The 9,591-nt window shown below is 39.1% G+C and overlaps 1 protein-coding gene across 8 annotated transcripts in view; it reads right to left on the bottom strand.

Moving 5' to 3' along the window:
- PMFBP1 (polyamine modulated factor 1 binding protein 1) overlaps positions 1-9,591 on the bottom strand; it is a 112,673-nt gene that overhangs the window by 84,748 nt on the left and 18,334 nt on the right. For 2 of the 8 annotated variants that reach the window (XR_004753773.1, XR_004753774.1), the window contains exon 1: positions 5,583-5,783. The exons of the other annotated variants lie outside the window; for them this stretch is intronic. The gene's annotated coding sequence lies outside the window, so the exon portion shown is untranslated. Of the gene's footprint in view, positions 1-5,582; positions 5,784-9,591 lie in introns of those variants that run through there. 8 annotated transcript variants of the gene reach the window in all.

The raw sequence follows: 9,591 nt of genomic DNA, 5'->3' as shown, positions 1-9,591 counted from the left end.
CTGCCGCCCCGCCGCCGGTGAGCGCCGCGGGCGCCGCGGAGCCGCCCGCTCAGCGCGGCCGGGGACAGGCCCGAGGGGCCCGGGGACAGCGGGGCGGCCCCGGTGCCCGGGGAAGGCGAGGGGCGGGCGGCCCGGCCCGCTGCCAGCAGCCTCCCTGCGCCACCACGAACGGAGGCGAGAGCACGGCTGGATCAAAGCCGATAAGTGCGAGGTCTTTAGTTTGAGAGGCTGCACAAATTAACTCCAAATTACTGTCAGAGACGGGGCAAGAATGGACGCTGGAAGGCACGGGAGTTGTTGCTGTACTCCATCTTGCTTTAGCAAGGAGATGCTCTCCCATAGCATCTCCTGAAAGCTATCCACTTTCACAGCACTGCAGTTTTTAGTATCTTTTATTTCCCTCCTGCAGTTTAATTAAAAAACAATGAACTGTTTAAGTAAATGAATGAAAAATAGAAAACTGAATTCCTCTGTTGAAGCCCCAGATCTCTGTATTCTGTTAGCACAGGGGAGTGCAGAGGAGCGTGAGGAATGGGCTACAGTCCCTTGGCTCCCTGCGAGGCTGGGGGCTTAAATTAACATGAAGGTAAATGCATCTGATTCACTATGCACAAGGGATTCTGCTTCTTCAGGTAGTATTAAAAAATTACATCGACTCCTGAAAGGAAATGAAATTGCTTCTTTTAATATTGAAGCTGTAATTGTTCCTATTTTTCCTCAATGTTTAATAACTGTGAGCCTAAGCAACTAACAGTTTTTGTGCAACTATTACTGGGCAACTACAGTGCCGCTGGGATGATAGAAAATTTCTGAAGGCAGTACAGTAAAGATTAAAGTGATTCTTAGAGCTAAGGTGCTTTACTTTTTAAAGATAGAACAGAGAGGAGGCACAATTACCCCCAGATTTAGAAGATCTGAGTTCAAGCCACAACCTACAGCAGCTTCCCATACCTCAGCTTTGCCTCCCAGTCTTAAAATGACGAGGATAGCTATTGCCTACCTTGCAGATAATTGCAAGGATAAATACCTCAGAAGCTGAGGGTTAGTTGATAAAACAGAAAAATGCCCAGTATTATCAACACGATGTACCCCAAATCTACCCTCCAGTTTTGTTATATTTGGCAGACAATAACTATGATCAATAAGAAGAGGATAGGAAAGGAGACCAAAAGGCAACAAGTAGATTTCAACAGAAATAGTATACAAAGATCCCAGTTCTATAAAGTTAATGATTTAAAATAGGTAATATAGTAATACAAGTGTTCACAAAAAGCTTAATACAAGTTACAAAGATAAGACCAGAGGTCCTATCTTGGGTCTGTTGGTGGACAAAAGCAGCAGTCTTACAATGAGTACAGGCAACAGGACAACATACATGATATGTTCCCCAGGTGCTTTTAAAGGCTTCCTCTGTTTGTTGCTTAGAATTTCCCAAACCAGGGATGGCATCTCCATACTCTTCTCCACAATGGGGAAGAAAAAAATAGTGATAAGCATTAGAAGAGGTAGAACAATTACATACTATTTAAAAAAGAGTGAAAACCAATGTTCTTATCTAATATCCCTGCAAGAAGTTGACATGACCCCAAAATAATATTTCATTGGGTATCTCCATAGCATAGGTGCAATGGAGAAAGGATGCTGAGAACCCATTTAGAAGCATGCAGTGCTAGTACTACTGTCTGGTCTCTTACAAAAGAGGGCAGTCTTCCAAACTAAAAATGCTGGACATACAATGTTGCTGACTTACACTTTTGGCCTTTTCAAATTGTTTTCCTCTCTCAGTGACACATAACACTACTTCCTTAGCTCACATTGTTTCAAAGAACTGGTAAAAATACCACTTATCTGTCAACAGGCTTTCCAGTACACTGGAGTTCCAGAATGAGAGATAGAATTAAACAGCTTCGAGTCAAGAAAACCACTTTTAACAGGATATTCAGAACATGAACTGTACTACTTGTATTTCTGAGATTAAATAAATTCAACTTATAATTAAAACTACAATGGGATACAAAATTGGCTCTGAAGCTACAAAGCTGATTCAGATTACATTTTTTTGGTGCTAGGGTACCCCTGGATCAGCTGGAGCAAATGACATTAGCAGTTATTTAGGAACTGGAGTTAGGAAAAAAGTCTCCTACAGATTGAGGAAACTATACCATGGAAATAAGACAATCTGTAAAGGATTTAGGGAAAATGGACAAACAGTTGACTGTAAATTCCCTGAGTGCCTATGTTTCTAGTGTCTGAACTTTTAAAAGGACACTGGAAAATTGGAGACAGTGCAGAGAAGACCCATAAAAATAATTTCAGAACTGGAATAACTGCCTCAGAACGAGAGACTTAAGGAGCTCAATCTGTTTAGTTTATTAAAAAGATCAAGAGATGGCTTGATTACGATGTATAAGTACCTTCAAAGGGAGAAAATACCAGGTCCTAAAGGGCTCTTTAATCTAACTGAGAAAGGCATAACAAGAACCAATTGCTGGAAGCTGAAGCCAGACCAGTTTAAATTAGAAATAAGGCACAGAGTTTTATAGTGAGAATGATTAGACATTAAAAAAGCTACCCTATCAAAGGAAGGAGTATTATTCATCTTTTAATATCTTCAAATCAAGACAGGATGCCTTTCAGTAAAGTAAGCTTGAGTTTTTTAAAAAATGGCTTAATACAAGGGTAACTGAGTGATAGTTAATGACTTATCATAGATAAGGAAAGCCCTAACATCTTAATTTGGATTGAAGGCTTGAAATTTGGCAGCGTATAGCTTTGGCAACAGGTACATGCCATTTGCACTGTGTAAGAAAAACTGCCTACATCTGGCTATATTATTAGCCTCAGAGAAATATCAGATTGCATATGCCAATCAGAGATCTGATAGTTTAAAAATTGATATCACTTCTCATTATTTAGTACATTCCATCTCCTGAGAAGGCCACATGCTGACCAGACCCATAGCAATATCACTATAAACAAGTCTGCTGCAGGGCCACAAGTATGAAACCATAAATGTAAATTAAAGTTTTGCATGATCACATAGATTGGCTGTAGCTACCAGCTATAGTTAAAAATACAATGCCAGCCAGTGGATATGGAACTGGCTGCATTTTATTCCCTTTGCTGGGGATGGATGTTCCAGGACTCACACTTGCCTGAACATTCAAACTAATTCTAAGACCAAGCTGCTTGTGAGCAGTACTAGTTTCTTCGCAGTAACTGAGCATAACCTATCAGTTTTTAGACTTTGAGCTTTCAACCAACCTACTTTTCTCAAGAATGCTATTGTTACCCTTAACTGGGCATACACATTGCTACAACAGTCTAAAATGATGTTTAATCCATCCTGGTGTAACCACCCAGCAACTGTTTTTCTCAAAGCTAGAACCACATCACTAACTTCATTTCTTAGTATCAGGGGCAAAATTCACTACCAACTTGTGCTAACTTACTAACTGGTTCATGCAAACCTGGAGTAAATAATTCTTGAGATGTTCAGGCTGTTGTCTAGAGTAGCAACAGATCAGTGGTAATGACAGAGTATTTGAATAGTCTCTGTTGAAGTAAGCTTAATCCTTTTGTAGTTTGCTAACAGCCCTGAGACGGGTAACAGGTTAGGTGAAGAAAAATGCATTTATCAGTAACAATGTACCATGACAGATCTAGATATTCCATGCTTCAATATATAGGTATTGGAAAGGAGGGTGTTAGCAAGCATAACTGCACATCCATTGCTAATAACCAGCAAAGAAATACAAGATACCAGAAAAACAAAGCAGGATAATGTATTAAACTATAGAGGAGTTGCAGATTTAAAGAAGGCAAGAAGGCTAAAATATACCTTAGAATAGATGAGGAAGAGTTCTTGCACTTGATACAAGGTGTACAGAACTTCCCAGCAGCACTGCTTTTTTTTTTTTTTTTTTTTAAAAAAAAAAAAAAAACAAAAAAACATTTTATATCTTTTCATTGTAATACCTCTCAAAAGGGTAACAGTCTTCAGGATTCTCATTACAGAATGAAGTAAGATGTAAGAGCCTGGTCCTCTGAAGTTCCTCCTGCAGTCAGTTACCCAGACACAGGAATACAGATGCTTCAGCTTTGGGTCTAAGGCATGCTACTACAATTTCTAGCACTCTTGTGAAAACACGCAGGATGTATACACTGTACTGAAAGTGGGGATGTTTGACAAGTATTCTGTATATAAATGTGGAAACTGGAAGCGAGTGTCTTGATGAACAAGAGGTACAAATCAATCTCTGTCTTCACAGCAAGATGTTTACTGGCAGAATCATTTTGCTGAATGTGAACTTCCAAATCAAAGCATCAGCTTTCCTAAGTGTAGACTGGGTGTCCATTCCCCTTCATTTGTCTTTGGATACCTACCATCAGAGATGTGCTCCCTGTATGGCAAAGGACTGTATCCTGTTGGCTCCACTGTCTGCTGAGAGTATACCTCTTTTTGTAAAAGGACCTACTGAGCAGATCCCTAGGAAATGAATAGAGTAGAAAGATTTCAAGAAGGCAAAGTGAAACAGGACATCACCAGTTTCGGTATACAAGACTGATGCATCCATTACTGATTGACACTTCTGGCAATCTGATTGACACTTCTGGCAATTGTGAATTATCACAGTGGATGAATAAAGGAGAAGATAGCATAGAAGAGAGCAAGACGTCTATGGCATTTGAATGTGCCTTCTAGCACAATGAGTCACAGATGTAATCCACATACAAAGATGACAAAAATCCACTAATACAGTCTCCATGGAGGGCAATACAAGACATTAGCCCAAATGAAAAAGAACAGAGCTGCCTCACCCAGCTCACCCCAAAAAGCAGGCAGGAACGTTTCCAAGTCTCTGAAGTGGTTTGGGAGACCTTAAAAGAATAACATTTTATCTCACCCTAGAACTAAACTGAGAAAGCCAATGAGAAGACAGATCTATCACAACAGATTGCATGTCCTTGAACACCTGAGTCAAGATGGACTTCTCCCATAAATAGCAATGCTAGAGGTAAGATATGCTGCTTGAGAGCAGTCCAGAGAGATCTTTTGAGGATCCAAGTTATTGAGAAGAAATGTTGATGAGAAGGCCAAGGTGAGATTGAGAAAAGAGAAGCCAAGACATCTACTCTGAGTGATGGAGATAGAATAAGATTATCAAATACTTTTTCCTCACAGCTCTTAGCCACAGGATCTTTTGTGAAAGTCCTAGATTGCCTCAACTATATGTAGAATTGCACTGCAAAAGTCAACCTTGTCAAATAGTTGTTCTACTTCATCTGTTCTCAGTTTCATAAGAGGATGCTGGACTGTAGATTTTCAGAAAGTTTTAATTAGGCTCACAATTGCTTCTGTTTAATTGGGCTGCATTTGGAAGTGCTGCCAGGTATGAGACACCTAAGAGAACCAGAAGATTTTAATGTCTACAGCAGAACTCTCAAAGACAGTCCACTGAGAAAATAAGCATTGTCATAGACAGAAGCGAAGGCAACACAATAAAATTACACCCCAAGAAAACTGCAGCAAGAAGGATCAGTACCAATGTTTTTACTGAGGTCTGTATTGGGGTACTTACTGTTCCAGTCTCATCTCCTTGTGGTGACTAAATTCCTTCTTTGAGAAGCATGGAGGAGTTACTTCCAGAAATGGTAAAAGGAAATTCTTGCATGGTAGCAGTGAGTGCAGGGATCCGGAGAAATGCATCTGTATCCATGCTCTCTGGTAAGAATCTAAATAAAACCTGCTGTCATGACAATAGGACTGACCCAAGAGCCTGTGATGAAGCCAACTGTGGAGAGAGAGAGGCTCAATAAATACTCCGAATTTCTTTTGTGCTGAGCATGGTATAAGATCTGGAGCTGTGCCAAAGAAACACTTGGTGCTAGATGCCAAACCATCAGTCTGCTTCAGCTTTGGCAGCACCTGACTCCTGAAAGCAAGTTGCTGAAGGTGAAAAAGAATGGGACCAGTTCCAAGTCTACCACTTAGGCTTATCACCAGACAACCAGAGCCAGAGTTTTCTGAAGCAGTGCCAGCCACCCAGACTCAATACTCTTGAGCTTCTAAAGAAAGCCTTGAAGTCTGGGAGGCCTCCATGTAAGTAACTGGTGTACTGTGTCTGGCTGGGATGGAGTTAACTTTCCCTGCAGCAGCCCATACAGTGCTGTGCTCTGCACTTGTAGCTAGAACAGCACTGGTATTGCACCAGTGTTGTGTCTACTGCTGAGCAATACTGACACATAGAAATACTGGAGTGAGAGCACAGTTGTGGTCAGCTGCCTAGCAAGGTAAAACCACCACAACTGGGAGCTAGAAAGTAGAACGGGATCAAGATCTTCTGTCCCCTTTTTCTCTGCAGATTGGTTCTAGGACACTTACCAGGTGAAGGAGCATATGACAATAGCATTATTTTATGAAGTCTCACTGCCACAAGATTTAGATGCATATTCAGTTGAGAGAGAATCTCACAGTTAGCATGACCAAGGCACACTCACTCAATGACTGCACACTAGAATTCTCACACCAAGACAGAATCTGTGCTTCAATGAAGTTAAGAGAAAACTTTGAAATAGATACTAGTTGTACCATGGTTTTACCATAGTCTGAAATGTTTGTTAGGCATATGACAATTCCATTTTCAGGGCTAAACTATGCTACATCTTCTAATCCAATTTCAGTAAACTCGGTCAAGGAACGGCCCTTCTACCATTTACTTCATACTCTTATGATAGATCTTACTAAATCTTGATAATGAAGGATATTACCTGATATCTGAGATATATTTTCCTTCTTGCATTATGATCATAATACATTTCATCTGCATTCCTTAGGCCCTGTCCAAAGCAATTCTTCTCCATGGTTTCTGTTTATGTTCTTCAGATGCTTGTGGACAAGTATAACACTCTTCATTTATTTTGCCAAGATAAATATATCTAATTCTTCCCATATTTCCTCATAAATCATTACTTCCAGCCCTGAAATGCAACTTTACTCAGGAAAATTATTTTAGAAATGTTGCAGAGATCCACGTTTACTAATCTCACAGCAACTGTTTCATCATTTTTTCTAACTGCAGGTGCTTTGTACTAGCAAATTATATATAAAGAAATTTTTTTTGTCTGTACACTCTTAAGTAGCAGCATGGAGAAAATCTTAGGTTTGTAGTGTCAAACATAGTTTCTTTCTTCACACTCTTTAGCTCCTTCTGAATTTACCTTTGCTATCTTGCATGCAAGAAATAATACAAAAAGTCATTGAGAAATTTGCATACACAGTGTCACTATTGCTGTCTTCTCTGACTTGTACATGTAAAACATCACAATCTTTGATTAGAAGCTACTGGTAAGAACCTTTTATTTATTTTTGGTATTGCAACTAGTATATATTAGGTGTTAAAAAAATCTTCTTGTGAGTGCAAAACTCACGATCTTTAATGAAATGCAAGCAAACTGATACTTTCAGTGGGTTTCACGTGACTGTGATTGAGCAGACAGTTCTGCTGAAGATACAGGAACAGAATAAATCCAGCCTGGACAATCCTAACTTGCAGGAACAAGACACCTTAAACAACACGTTATTTTACTTCTTTAAGTAGATAGACTCATCAAAATTTTATTGCAAATTTAAATAAATTACAAAACTTTTAAAAAGCTGAAGTCCCTTAAGATTCATAGTAACCAGTCACCTTTCTACTTGCTGCTGAGTACTGACCAGTAACGGTTTGTATTCTTCAGCAGGCATCTAACTGGTAACGCTAATATATACAAAGACACAAAGAGCTAGTTAGTGACTCCTGAGGAATACATTTTGAATAAGCTTTCCTAAGATAAAAAAATAAAAGAAGCAAAATAAAAACTAAAAGTATACCCGCCAAAGCTGAGATGTGTGCAAAAAAAAAAAGTACAGTACAGTCCTCCAAGAAGTGCACTATATTATTTCCCATAGTAAGATCTGTACATTGAAAGCAATGCTAACATGAAAAAACAAAGTTGCAGTTTATTACGCCTCAATGATCTCCGGAGTAAATTTGCTTAGTGTGCAAACTGAAAGATGATTTTCTCACCTTCTAGCTATGAAAATCTGAAACTAATTCTGTGTTCTCTGGCCACTCATGATACAGTCTCTACAATCAAAACATAATTAACAACATTGCTGTTGCTGCTGATGAATAAGCTAGAGAAGTATCTACCTCCCTCTTACCTAACACTAATTTTGCAAGGAGAAAAGGGAGAATGAATGTCAAGAACAAAAGTGTTTTGAGGTCAAAATAGGCAATTGCCATATCATTCAATAAGGTAGCCACTTTCTAAGTATAATTATAGTTAGAAAAAGAACTTCACTAAGGGAAAACAAAGGTCCCATCCACCTTTCAAACTTTCCTGGTTTTAAACTTGACAAATAGATATTCTCTCTTATTATTGACTCTGTCTTGTTCTGAAAGGCGCATGTTATGATTGTGGCATTGAGTCCAGCTTCCATAGCAATAATGGCACAGAATATATTTTAAAAATAGGGTTAAGGCAAAGGGAATTGATGATGCTATTACCAACATCTGCAAGCTGGTTATAGATCCTTACACAGCTGGGTCTATGAGCAAGTAGACAAAAAAGGGAGACCAACAAGTAGAAACCGCTTTGAAAATATTTCCTACTCATGCTCAGACTTTAATAGCAGCTAAAGCAAATTAAAGAACCCTTCCCTATTTTTCTCAACATTTCTTCCTCTGTTTTGTCTATGAATTCAACCTCTTCTGTCCTCCCAAAATTTGAAAAACAAAGCACAAACAAAGGAAAATACATTCTCCTCTCCTCTAGAATAGCACAAGCTATTCTCAACATCAGGTCAATAACAATGAAACTAGGAGAACGCTTTTCAATATTATTTTTTTTTTGAGTTAGTCCAATTAAAGATAACACCCTCAAACTCCCTTAAGCTGCATTTTCCAGAGATTTTAAAACATTGGATGCAAAATGCTGATGATGGAAGAAGCTGAAAGCTAGCTGCCAAGCTTTGGCAGAAGTAAAACCTTTATCCCTAGGGAATTGGCTAGCAACTGGCCACGTGATCCAATGTTACACCAACCTTTGTCCTATTCCAAGGGCTTCCTTTAATCCAATTGTTTAGATACAGCTTGACATTATTATCCCAGATCTCATTACCACATTGCAGAAGAACGGACTGTAAGTCCTGAATCAGGGAAGAAGTACGGACTACAAAACATAATCAATTCTGATATTGGCTAAACCAAAGAACTCTACTAACAAAAACTCATCCTTACTTGGAGTGAAGGGTGAACAAGAGTGATTGGAAAATGTCAATACACCATTAAGAAACCCTAAAGAAAAGTCTAAATTTTCTCTCCTGCTCCAAGATTCTTAGGCACAGTTTGTACTTCCATGTGAAGGAAACAGGGCTGGTGTCAAGACCATATTCAGAGACCTATGCATTTCTATTGCAGCTGCAGACAATAGTGTGTCACAAAAAAAGCTTACTAATCAGTGCTCCACTTTCAGTGGTCTCTGTTAAGGAATTATTTGTTGTACCCAGGTTATTACATTTACATTTCTAACTGTTAAAACATTGTC

Source organism: Oxyura jamaicensis, chromosome 11 (assembly GCF_011077185.1).
Source record: "Oxyura jamaicensis isolate SHBP4307 breed ruddy duck chromosome 11, BPBGC_Ojam_1.0, whole genome shotgun sequence".
Classification (NCBI taxonomy): domain Eukaryota; kingdom Metazoa; phylum Chordata; class Aves; order Anseriformes; family Anatidae; genus Oxyura; species Oxyura jamaicensis.
The sequence above is the reverse complement of the archived record's forward strand: the minus strand, read 5'-3'. Positions and strand labels throughout refer to the sequence as shown.